At 24.6% G+C, this 14405-nt stretch overlaps 1 long non-coding RNA gene across 3 annotated transcripts; it reads right to left on the bottom strand.

Annotated features, from left to right (window-relative positions):
* Nucleotides 1-229: 229 nt before the first annotated feature.
* LOC131638918 (uncharacterized) lies at nt 230-2185 on the bottom strand. 3 transcript variants are annotated; one of them, XR_009294808.1, is made up of 5 exons: nt 1977-2185; nt 1395-1722; nt 1224-1309; nt 1034-1113; nt 230-902 (listed from the first exon to the last, which is right to left on the bottom strand). It is a non-coding gene; the product is annotated as an uncharacterized LOC131638918 (long non-coding RNA). The 3 variants fall into 3 exon arrangements; XR_009294807.1 differs by having other exon boundaries at nt 234-1113; XR_009294806.1 differs by having other exon boundaries at nt 234-1309.
* Between the last annotated feature and the right edge of the window lie 12220 nt (nt 2186-14405).

Here is a 14405-nt window from a genome sequence, read left to right on the forward strand (position 1 = left end):
AAAATTATTATTAAAAATTATGAAAAAAGTAAGAAAAATCTTATTATTTAAAAAAAATTATTATTAAGAGAAAAATCAAAGAAATGTAAATTAGATATCACATGTTTTTTAAGTATTAGAGTTTATCTTGTTTTTATTACTATCATTATATTAGAAAATAGCTTTTTTCTATTTTAGATAGATTTTTTTGTATATTTATTATAATAATTATTATTATTATTATAAAAAAATTAAAAATCAGATACATGTTCTCATCTTTGGTTAGTGAACAAATCAATCTTTCCAAAAACAACACAAAACCATCCTATCTTCATCATCAATTCCAAATCACTATAATTTTTACACAAAATCTTTCCAAAAGCGGAGTCATTAAGAAGAATGGAAAAGTTTAAGAAAGTATTATTGTAATCAAAATTATTATTATCGGACATGTCCTGTATCATTGTAATCAAAAGTACTAAGAAAGTTTTTAGATTTTAACATTTTTTTTTAAATAAAACTTATAATCTATAGAGTCTGCTGTTGATATAATCTGAAATGGACAACATTCTATCAACACACATAGGTATAAATCTATAGGGCATAACAAAAGAGTAAAAGAGGGTCAAATTGCCGTAATCAAAATATGTTTTGATTGCCTATTACATGATTTAAGAATTTTGAAATCAGCACATGATGAATATTTATTTAAGTAATTAAGTTTATAGCTTATATGATAAACACTTAACATTATATCTTATAGGTATAGGTATAAGTGTAAGCAATTGGAAAAATGGAACAGAAAGAAACAGCCTCCACACCATTCACAACCTGTTAACAACACTCTCATATACCATTGCAAGTATCACAAATTTGTTCCAAATCATTCTACCAATGCAAGAGAACAACAACATAACAGTTAACTGCAAAGTTTATGAAAAACATAAACTTTGTTATTTAATTCAAACAAACAGATTTGAAACAAAAACAAAGAAGAGAAGAAACTTGAGCAAATAAGAAAACAACAGAAGATTTTGTCGACGCTGCATCTCACCTCCGACTACAACCCAACGCGATCCTTCCTCTGAACTCCCGCAACAGCACACTGCAGCCAGCTGCCCCATGCCTCAATGACTGTAATTGTAAGCCAAATCAGAATATGAAAGAGTGCGCTGTAATCACCACACCTAAATAGAAATAATCTACTTTGAGAAATGTGTGTAAATGATTTTCCAAACACCTACTTAATCTACTCTATAAATCTGTAAACTCAAACTGATATATATTTGCCAAAGAGATTGCCTAAGAATTGGTTGTTGGCTATCATAACCTGAAATAAAATATAAAACTTATTGTCATTAGAATTTAAGCTTTTAAGAGCTTAGGAATAAAATAAAGAAAAAGAATCAGAATACCCAGTAGTAATAATCTGACAGGAATATCTTTAAAGATTGAAACAATAGCCAAAGAAAAAAATAGAATCAATAATTTCTTCTCCCTATCAGCCATCCGACACCGACAGAACATAATCTCCCTTGAAAAATAATCCTTTTTTTGGTTTCTAATATGCAAGCAAATGCAACCATTTTTCAAATATTGCCTAGAATCAACCTTAAAAGAAAGATTGGTACATCCAGCTTCAATCAAAACTTCAATCCGTCTTTGGTCTTTATTATCACACCGTAAGCTTGAATCCAAAAATCAATGGTGGATCTTAGATGAAATCATAAAGCGATTTGGTCACTACAATAAAAACAAAAAATACGGTTAGAACGCATGTAATCAGATACAGTGTCTTGATGTTTTTTCAAAACCTAATTTCGGTGAGAACAAATTCAAAAAATAGAGAAAAAACAGATTATGGTTTAGACCTACCTTCTTCCGAATTTCTGAATATTAGTGGTGATGTTGGAAGAAAAAAATCAGATTTATCCAAATTAAAACAAAAGTAGAATGAAAATTAGTAAGCGAGAGAGAAGAAAGAAACAACAACGTACATGCAATCTTGGTGATTGGCAAAGAACTGAGATTGAAGTGAAGGAAGCTTTGGCGGATAAAACCGATTCAGATCTTGTGGTGAGTGAGAGGAGGAATGAAAATAAGATGAGAGAGATCTGTGTTTCAATGTGGCAATATGTTTCCCTCTATGTCCGAGGTTGAAATCGTAGAGAAGAGAGAGATTGAATTAATCTTGGGAAGGGTGGAAGAGAAAGAGTTTTGGCTTATTTAGAGCATCTCCAACCGTGAACCTATTTTTGGGTTCCTTGTGGGACCTATTAAGCCACGTCAGCTTGAAGCAACTCAACTAATTTTTATCTCCAATGGTGCAACTCTGAAGAACCCATATTGGGTCCCACAATTTTAGTTTATTTATTAATATTTTATTCATTGCCATGCTCTAAAGCATAATTCAATTTTACTTTTTTTACTTGAAGAACCGTTGCTTGTTTATACACTGATGGCCAGGTGGAGCTCCAAAGCAAAGAAAAAGTGGACCCCAAATCATTGCCATGCTGGCAAACTCTCATGAGGAACCACCGCTGGAGGTGGTCTTAGTGAGATGGTAGTTTGTGGAGAAAGATAATATATATAACTAGTAAAGGACCCGTGCGTTCGCACGGATCACGCAAAGTCGATATAAATAATAAATAAATATGTAATAATAGTTAATAAATATATATAAAACATACACAAATTAAAAATAAAAAATATTTTAAATTATAATTGTCATATAAATATTAATTTAATCTAATTAAAAATATATACTTTAGTAGAAAAAATAAATGAAATAATTAAGTAGTCTTCTATCTGCGTTCGCACGCATCATACAATATCGTTATATAAATCTACCTTGAGTAGTCATCTACCCGTGCGTTCGCACGGATTGCACAATGTTATAAATAATAAATAAATATAATATATGTGATTATACTTATTTGATTTGGTAACAGGTACCAAACTTTTTTGTCCAAATTTTGTTTATTGTCATTCATACCCCTATCTTATTATAAGTATTTGAAATCTTTTTCACTTATTTTAAATAAAAATTTCAATATATTTAATAGATATATTTTTTCAAAAATATAGTTAGAGATTAATATGTACATATAAAAAAAAGAAATAATTAAGTAGTTATCTATGAGTAGTAAATAAATATAATATAGTGATGGTTAAAAATGTAAATAAAATATATACATATTAAGTAGCTTTGACTCGTCGAAAAATGTATACTTTAGTAGAAGAAAAAGAAAATAATTAAGAAATCATTTACCCGTGCGTTCGCACGGTTCGTACAATGTCGTTATAAATAGTAAATTAGTATAAAATGGTGATGGTTAAAAATATATATAAAATGCAAAAAGAATACCAAAATTTTGTTTTTATAAGAAATTATGTATTCATCAATCATAATTGTCTCATGTTAAATGTAATTTGCAATTTTTTTTTAGTATAAATGTTAACATTTTATCCTAAAAAAAATTTTGGTTGGGGTTTTTCGAATAAATATTAAATTATATTATATAGTTATTGTTAAAAAATATATAAATCAAATAGTTTCTTCCATAAGAAAATGTGTGTATTCATACAAAATTTGTGTATCTATTAATCATAATTGTCTCATGTTTTTTTTTTTTTATAAAAATAAATATTTGTATCATTTTTTAGTATAAACTAGTGTCTTACCCGTGCGTTCGCACGGGTACCCGTCGTTTTCGCGCATTGTGATTGAGAAAAATAAAAGATATTAGTAAAAGATTAAGTTTTGGGTAAAATTGAAAAAGTTATAAAAATAGTAATATTTTATTTAACAAATTATAATGAAGGAAAAGTTTTAAAATCGCAAATTCACGAATTATAATGAAAAAATATTCAATCAAATTATATAATTCAATTAGTGATAACTATTAGCCCAATCTCAAACTATCAGCTAAGGAGAATCGATTAGTTTTTGCTAGCTAAGGAGAAAATTAATTATTTTGGCTCAATTATAACTACAAACTATCAGCTCTGTCTTGTAGGCCAATGAGAAACCACTACAAACTCCATTTATAATAATGATTCATTCAAAATGCATAATTAATAGAAAAATACTTTGACCAGATACTTCATGTTCCCGTTAATATTCATTATTTTGATAAGTAACTTCGTATTCCCGTTAATATTTCAAATTTCTTCCCGTTAATTTTCAAAATTTTGATCAGTAACTTCATGTTCTTATTAATATTCATTATTTTGATCAGTAATTCCTTGTTCCCGTTAATATTCATTATTTTGATCAATAAGTTCGTGTTCCCGTTAATATTCCAAATTCGTTTCCGTTAATATTCAAAAAAATTATCAGTAACTTAATGTTCCTGTTAATATTCAATATTTTGTCAATAACTCCGTGTTCCCGTCAACATTTATTATTTTGATTAGTAACTTTGTGTTCCCGTTAATATTCAAAATTTGTTCCTGTTAATTTTTAAAATTTGGATAGTAACTTAATGTTTTCGATAATATTCAAAATTTTGATCATTAACTTTGTGCTCCCGTTAATATTTAATATTTTAATCAATAACTCCGTGCTCCCGTTAATATTCAATATTTTGATCAGTAACTCCGTGTTCCCACTAATATTCAATATTTTGATCAATAAACTTCATTTCCCATCAATATTCAATATTTTGACCAGTAACTTCATGTTCCTCTTAATATTTAATATTTTGATCAGTAACTTTGTGTTCTCGTTGATATTCAATATTTTGTTCAGTAACTTCATGTTCCCGTTAAAATTCAATATTTTGATCAATAACTTCAAGTTCCCATTAATATTCATTATTTTGATCACTAACTTCGTGTTTCTGTTAATGTTTCAAATTTGTTCCTGTTAATATTCAATAGTTTGATTAATAACGCCATTTTTCTGTTATTATTCAATATTTTTAGCAGTAACTCCATGTTCCCGTTAATATTATATACTTTGCTCTGTAATTTAATACTCACGTTAATATTCAATATTTTGATTACTAACTTCATGTTCTCGTTAATATTCAATATTTTGATTAATAACTTCATGTTCCCGTTAATATTCAATATAGTTTGATCAATAACTTTGTTTTCCCGTTAATATTCAATAGTTTGATCAATAACTTCGTGTTCTCGTTAATATTCAATATTTTGATCAGTAACTTTATGCTCTCGTTAACATGCCATTTTTTATCAGTAACTTCATGTTTCCGTTAATATTCAATACATTTAATATTTTGATCAGTAATTTAATATTATCTTTAATATTCAATATTTTGATTAGTAACTTCATGTACCCATTAATATTAAAAAAAATTCTATTAATATTCAATATTTTGATTAATAACTACATGTTCCCGTTAATATTCAATTTTTTTATCAGTAACTTCATGTTTCTATTAATATTCAATATTTTGATGATATTTTTGAAACAAAAATAAATTAATTTTAACATTGTTTAAAAATATTTGATGATAATTAAATTTTTTTATAATAACAAAAATCTTAAATTGACAAATTATAATGAAGAAATATTCTATCAAATTATATAATACAATTAATAATAAATATTTAATATAATTGATTAAACTCAATTTACAAATCAAATATATTATTCCATATATAAAATATTTGAATCAATAGTTAATTATTCCTATATATAAATATTTTTGTTTTGGAATTATTTATAAAACTATTTAGGCTTAATTGCAACTTTAATCCTCCTATTTTGTCTTTTTCTTGATTTTGATCCCTCTATTTTAAAAATAACTATTTTAGTTCCTTTTTAAGTTTTCTGTGCAATTTTCGTCCCTCTATTTTGTTTTTTTCTGCAAAATTAGTCCTTATTCCTGTCTCTTTTTCATTAGAAAACTCAAAAAGGGGACCAAAATCGTGGTTTTAAAAATGGGGGGACTAAAATCGAGAAAAAGACAAAATAAGGGGACCAAATTTGCAATTAAGCCAACTATTTAAATCAATTGTAAACTTATTCTGGTTATTACATTTAATTAAATGTGTTAATATCAGTACCATATGTGCGTACCATATAATTACCCGTGTGTATCCGTAATATATTATTTTGTATTTGGATAGAATTGACCCATTAAAGTTTTAATGGTAATATTTCAATTATATTATATTATATATTGATAAATATATATATATATATATATATATATATATATATATATATATATATATATTGATTATTGATGAACTTGTTCAATTAAATTTTAAATTTTATAAATTACAAACAAATTGTATGATTAATAAAAAATATCATACAATTTTGATATTATTTATTCATATATTACTTATGTTTCATTCTATTACTACTTATTCATACATTACTTATGTTTCATTCTATTACTATTTATTCATACAATACTTATGTTTCATTCGATTACTTATGCTTATTAACACTCATAGTTATTTTTAAATATTTTTTTTAAAAAAAGTCAATAGATCTAATATATTTATTTTATTTAATAATCTCTAAAAAATTTCATTTATATATATATATATATATATATATATATATATATATATATAACTTTCATATTTTATATTTTAAATAATTTAGTAGTATTAGTAAGAAATCTTATTAAAGTGAAAATAGAAAATAGTAGTTAGTTTTTCTATACAGAGAATGACGATGGCACATGTTGTATTTTAAATATTTTGAAAATATACTTTATTTTTATAATAATATCTATGAATTTTTTATCAAAAAACTCCATACAATATATAAAAGCAATGATATGCCTAAAACATTTTATTAAAATATGTATCTAATAATATTTATCCTTTTGTTAAATGAGAGGTTAAAAATCTTCTAACCATATGAAATTTGGTTTCAAAATTATGTTGATAAATTCATTATTTTGGAAAGTTTCTATTAAATAATTTTGAAGGAAATCAAGTGAGATAAATTATATTTATTAATTTTTAATGATAATATGATTCACTCAATTTTTGGTGATACAACATCAATATAATTGGAGTACTAAATATATTTGTAACGTATTTATTTTATACCAATTAAGATATTGGTAAGTAATTGATATGATTTTAATGTATTGATTCTATATCAATTAAATTATTCCCAACGTACTCATTTTAAGGTATGGGTCGTTAAAAAGGCTTTTATATCTTTCAAAAAGTTAGATAATTTTAGGTAAATCATACAAAAGTACAATATTTACTCAAAATTATATTATTTTTAGGTAAATCATACAATATTGTAAAAACAATATAATTTTGTAAGATATAAAAGTACAATATTTTCTCAAATCTAATAATTTAAATATACATATGGTAAGTACTAAAAGAATAAGAAATCAAAAGTTGCAATCACATGCATTAAATCATAAATTAAAAGTTGCAATCAATCGATCAATGATTACTAAAGATAATTATGATATTTAACTTTTTTATAAGTAAATAATTTATGTCTTTTCATTCTAAACTCTTTATTTACCTAAAAAAATATACTGTTTTTTTCTTTATTCTTTGATTCTATTTTCTTATACATTTCAAAATTATGTATATGTTTTGAATTTGTAATATTTTATTATATTCTATATTTATTTATTTTTTGTTCGACCTTAGAATAAATAAATATCAATAATATTTTATAAAACTAACTTTATAAATTATATATATATATATATATATATATATATATATATATATATATATTGATAAACTTAAATTTTTTAATTTGACCTAACTAAAATATTCTTTAGTTATATGAATTAATATACAATATTATGTTATTTATATATTATAATATCTATAATTTTTATAGCTACTAAGATTCAATATAAATATCACTCAAAGATAAAATCAATTTTATCAATTAATCAATGAAATTTATTTATTAAAATTTGCAATAATATACCAATTATTTCCATATCAAGAAAATAGGTGTGCTGCTTCATTATTTTAACAAACCATTCTTTAAAATCACGTTCAAATCGACCATAATGCTTGGATTATTATGGATAAGAAGTTAAAAATTGTAATAACATTAAATCAAAAAATTAAAAATAATAAATCAAAAGTTGCAATTAGATTAAATCAAAAATTAAAGTTGCAATCAAGTAAAATGATTATGATATTTAATTTTTTTATAGGTAAATTATTTATGTCTTTTCATTTCAAAACTCTTTATTTACCTAAACAAATATAATGTTTTTTTCTTTACTCTTTCATTCTATTTTCTTATAAATTTCAAAATTATGTATACATTTTTAATTTGTAATATTTTATCTTTATTTTTTGTTTTGTTCGACCTTATAATAAATAAATATCAATAATATTTTATAAAACTAACTTTTGTATATATTGATAACCTTAATTTCTTAATTTGACCTAACTAAAATATTCTTTAGTTCTATGAATTAATATAAAATACTATTATCTTATTTACATATTATAATATCTACAATTTCTATAATTACTAAGATTTAATATAAATATCACTCAAACATAAAATCAATCAATTAAGATTTATTTATTAATATTTGCACTTAAAATATAAAAAATTAAAGTTCATTCTATGAATTAATATAAAATATCATGTTATTTACATAGTATAATATCTACATTTTTGACAAAACTTGCGTAAGCATAACCCAGTAATTTCAAGCAAATTCTCCATTGTATATTGACACCAGCCAACTTGATTTCTACTTCTACAGCTCAAACTTTCGGGACAGTCAAAGAAGAATATTTATTTCAAACGAATCGTATAGACGATGTTTTCTACTATCTGCACCAGAAAAAAAATCCAAAACACATATTAGGACAATATTTAAATTGTTACTAAAAAATAGAAAATAGGGATTGGAAACAACCCAGGTAAAAAACGAACCATATACTATGGAGTGACGCCAATTGGTACTTCAAAATGATACATTACAAATTCAACCTGCAAATAACATGAAACGCCAATTAGTACTTCAGAATGATACACTACAAATTTAACCTGCAAATAACATGAAAGATATTTTCTATCAAGAAAAGAAAGAAAAAAATGTTAAATTCTGGTTTGTCCATTAATAGTCGTGGGAATGGCTGTAATTGCAAAAATAGTATAAACCAAAATTTTCCACATGAATAGTCGTGGGAATGGCTGTAATTGCAAAAATAGTATAAACCAAAATTTTCCACGATTAGGTTTGATGAACATGATAGATACTGTGAAAGTATGATGGTTATAGTAATGACAAAATTTTCCACGATTAGGTTTGATGAACATGATAGATACTGTGAAAGTATGATGATTATATATAGTAATGATAAAAGTGTTTTGGAACGTGGAAGGTGGAGGGCTTGGAAGGCAGAAGCATTATATGAGGTCATTAGTGCTGTAAGCAAGCAGTTGTGAATGTGAATGGCCAGAGAAAGTAAATAATTTGTAACTGCGAGATCATGAGAGGTTGGAGGTTTAAAGTTCAATCCTACAATGGGAAAGGAATGATGTGGAATTTTGTGAGAAGAGAGGCTGATGTGGCATAGCTAAGAGATGAGGAAATGGTAGACTTTTCTTATATGATAGATGTAAGCTTTTTATCATTAAAAAAGTTAATATTTTTTTCAGATAAATTTCATTTTTTTCTTATAAAATATTTGTTATTTGTATAAAATTAAATTTAAAATTAAATATTTGTTATTTGATTTTATTATTTTATTATTTTCAATTGTTATTTTAAAAAATATATTTATCTCATTTCAATGTTGATGCTCATGCAGGTGGTATTGCTCGGCTAACCTCCATGATGCTAAATACTTAAAGAATAAGCAATATTAATCTTAATAATAATATTAATAAGTAAATCATAATAATAATTAATATTCCATTAATTTTGATAACTTCTTGTTACATAAAAAAATTATTTAACGTACGATCACGTTTTCAAATATTTATTTTTAATTAATTTATTATAAATACTAATTATTAATTATTTAATGACTTTTCATATATAAAAAAATTTAATAACCACATTTCCAATTAATCTATTTTTTTCAATTAATTCCGTTATTAAAATTTAAACGAATATATTTAATATAATTTGGTAATTGCTATTAAACCAAATATATATATATATATATATATATATATATATATATATATATATATATATATATATATATATATATATATATATATATATATATATATAGTAGAAAAATAGGTTTGGCCCGTCGGACATGCTATAATTTTTATAATTGCTTATAATTTTAATTTTACAATTTCTATTAACAAAAATTATAAAATAAAAATAATACACAAAAAAAACATATTGGTTTAGTAACAAATTAAAATTGATAATATTTTACTATAAATTAAAATTTGATATTTTTTTTGAATTTGCTTCTATATTTTCCTTTCTCCCGTGTTGATTGGTATTTTGATCAATTATAAACATTTATTTGTAGTAACACGTCTAACTATTTTTAATATTATTAAGAATATCCTACTTATATAATACACATGTAATTATTTATTTTTATTTTATCAATTAGATCATACAATATTTGTTAAATGTGTGTTTTATTTATAAAATATATTATCAAATAAAATATTAAATTACATATAAATAACACATATTGGTCATGTAATGTAACTCAACTATTTCTAACTATTCAATCATGTAAGCGTGTACCTAATAATGTTTTAGTAGATTGAAATAAATAATTTAAGCCTATTTTTAAATTAATTAATTATGTTATAATTTTAATGTTTTGAAATCATATAATTTTATAGATTTGAAAAGTTGCAGACTAAACGGAGTTTTTATGGGAGAACACCTAAAGTTTAGAAAATTAATTTGAGTCAACCTAGATAATAGAGATACATTGTATTAACTGTAATAATTAATTAGAATTTATTTTAGAATAAAGAAACAGAAATATGACTGTTTTGTTTTAAAATATACATTTAACCTAATAATAAGATATTATTATTAAAGTAGAAAAAATAATAAAAAATAATAATTGCAGATATTAATACAATAATAATAATAATAATAAAAATGATCATAGAGGCACAAAATACTCTTTTAAATTAATTTTAGTTAGGGTAATTAAGTATTTTTGGTAGTATATTATTTTATGATAATACAAAAAGATAATACATAAATCTCCTTTTTTTTTTCTATTATTTATTTATTTTCATAGCAATTATTTTTTATATAAAATTAATATTTGAGGTAAAATATTGAACATTACAATTTCGAATATCAAATGTATTGGCATATGTAAGTTTGACAGTTTTGAAAAGTTAATTGGAATAAGCCATTTATTGGAATAAGCAAGTTTTGAAAAGTTAAAAAGACAGCATGCGTGCAAAGTAAATCTCAATCTCAATCATGATACAAAGCATCGTACTGTTTGTAAACTAAAATATATAAAACCAAGTCAATGAATACTATAATAAATGGATGTATACTACTTTATTATAAATAATAAATTATAATTGATATTATGTATAACATCAAATTCTCTCGTGAAATTCATTTACAGAGAAATCTTATTCTATTTTTATTTTATTTTGTTGTTAAAAAATATATGAACATTATATAACATGACATTAGTGTTAATTATAATTATTAAAAATGGAATAAAGTAAAATGTCTTCATCCCATTGGCATCAATCACGTGAATAATATAACAAATACAATAATATAACATGACAATAATAAAATGCATATAGTTTTAGAAAAAATTCACATTAAATTAAAATAATACCAATTAACAAACCAATTAAAAAGCATAATTTGGAAGAAAAAAATCAACAATATCACATTCTCTCTTTCTCCCCTCAGTCTTCCAACTCCGCTTCTATCCTCATGGAAAAACAATCCTCTCATCTCTCAATCTAAACGTAACAACAAACAACAACAATCTATGGTCAGCAAAAATTCGACTATCAATATATTGGCATAGGTAAGTTTGACAGTTTTAAAAAGTTAATTGGAATAAGCAATTTATTGGAATAAGCAAGTTTTGAAAAGTTAAAAAGACAGCATGCGTGCAAAGTAAATCTCAATCTCAATCATGATACAAAGCATCGTACTGTTTGTAAACTAAAATATATAAAACCAAGTCAATGAATACTATAATAAATGGATGTATACTACTTTATTATAAATAATAAATTATAATTGATATTATGTATAACATCAAATTCTCTCGTGAAATTCATTTACAGAGAAATCTTATTCTATTTTTATTTTATTTTGTTGTTAAAAAATATATGAACATTATATAACATGACATTAGTGTTAATTATAATTATTAAAAATGGAATAAAGTAAAATGTCTTCATCCCATTGGCATCAATCACGTGAATAATATAACAAATACAATAATATAACATGACAATAATAAAATGCATATAGTTTTAGAAAAAATTCACATTAAATTAAAATAATACCAATTAACAAACCAATTAAAAAGCATAATTTGGAAGAAAAAAATCAACAATATCACATTCTCTCTTTCTCCCCTCAGTCTTCCAACTCCGCTTCTATCCTCATGGAAAAACAATCCTCTCATCTCTCAATCTAAACGTAACAACAAACAACAACAATCTATGGTCAGCAAAAATTCGACTATCAATATATTGGCATAGGTAAGTTTGACAGTTTTAAAAAGTTAATTGGAATAAGCAATTTATTGGAATAAGCAAGTTTTGAAAAGTTAAAAAGACAGCATGCGTGCAAAGTAAATCTCAATCTCAATCATGATACAAAGCATAGTACTGTTTGTAAACTAAAATATATAAAACCAAATCAATGAATAATATAATAAATGGATGTATACTACTCGGTCTTCCAACTCTGCTTCTATCCTCATAGAAAAACAATCCTATCATCTCTCAATCTAAGCGTAACAACAAACAACAACAATCTATGGTCAGCAAAAATTCGACCCTTGCACATGCATATTTCTCTAAATCCATATTGTAGAAAAGAAAACCAAAATATTAAACATCAGACAAACAATACCCAAAACAAACTACATGGAAAAACATAGAATTCAATTTGAAAGAAAAATAAAACTTCTCATTAAACACAAAATCATAAACAGTCACTTCAATTCAGTTCTCCAATAATTATCTTTTACACAAATACAATTCAAAGCTATACAAATATTAATAATTACCACCCTTCAAGCAAATCAATAACTCAAAGCTCAATATACAACTAAAAATGATTGATTTGGGAAAATGAGAGACCTAAAAAACCAATCGTAAGTCATCTTAGATGTATCAATTTGAAGGTAGAGTTTTATACATGGTATGTCTTAAGGCTTAACCATGAGAACACCTTCACAAATCTAGTTGATGAAATATCCCCTTTGTAATTTATTCGAGAAATCTCACCCTTGTAATATCTCACTATCAAAAGTAAATTGGATGTGTGACTGGAATATCACAACAACGGACACATACGTACAACAACAAATCATTGAAAACAAATTTTGAAAAATGCAATCAGATGTAGCAAGAAGAAGATGAAGTTGAATTTGTCGACCACGAATCTCTGAAGACCTTCGCCTCTCACCTAACCACCCTCACCAATATTCAGCATACAAAACCACTTCTCTCGCCGGAGTACCATCGCGCTCCACCTCTTTCACGCACACTCAGACCAGGTCAACTTGCACCGCAACCACATTGATTGGTTATGGTTTTTTAGATAGTTGAGAAATTTTTGGATTTGTGTTGCTTTTGATTTGACTCTATTGTTCTGAAAGAAAAATGAATGGTGAGGAGATGACATCTTTCATGCGTTTTCGGTGAGGAAAAGAAAATAGTGTATAAAAACTATTTTGAAGCCATATTGTTCGTTTTTTCCTTTCTATGGGAACAGTTGGAAATAAATAATTGCAAATGGAAGAACAGAAAGTGGGGGAGTCCAAAAGTTATTTCAGTGTTCCCAATAAAAACAACACATTCAAGTAATGTAATGAATGCTATGAGAAATTGAAAGAGAATTGGAAAAGTTGTTATTGTTTCAAAGTAAAATTGAATGTTTTCAAGAAAAAGTCATAATTGTTGGGTGTTAGATGATGTTCTCAATACGTGCTTTAGTGTAAAGAATTAAATGGTTTAGTAAAAAATTTATTTATTAATTAAAATATTAAAGGAGATGCAATTACATCTATGTCCCCGTTTATCACCCTCAAATTGGTGATTAGAGGGATAATAATAGGATTTCATATGTCTTCTACTTTATTATATTAAAAGTAGATGATGAATGAACGATGCATTCTTTTCATTTTCCCAAATAAAAAGTTGGAAAGTGACTTTTTAGAAAAGTGGGAAGTGGTTTTTCATTTCTCAAGGTGAAATTTAAAATTTGAAAACTGTAATTATTAGCTTTTTGTTATGATCAATGCAT

The sequence above is a fragment of the Vicia villosa genome, unplaced genomic scaffold (genome assembly GCF_029867415.1).
Source record: "Vicia villosa cultivar HV-30 ecotype Madison, WI unplaced genomic scaffold, Vvil1.0 ctg.002484F_1_1, whole genome shotgun sequence".
In the NCBI taxonomy this organism is placed as follows: domain Eukaryota; kingdom Viridiplantae; phylum Streptophyta; class Magnoliopsida; order Fabales; family Fabaceae; genus Vicia; species Vicia villosa.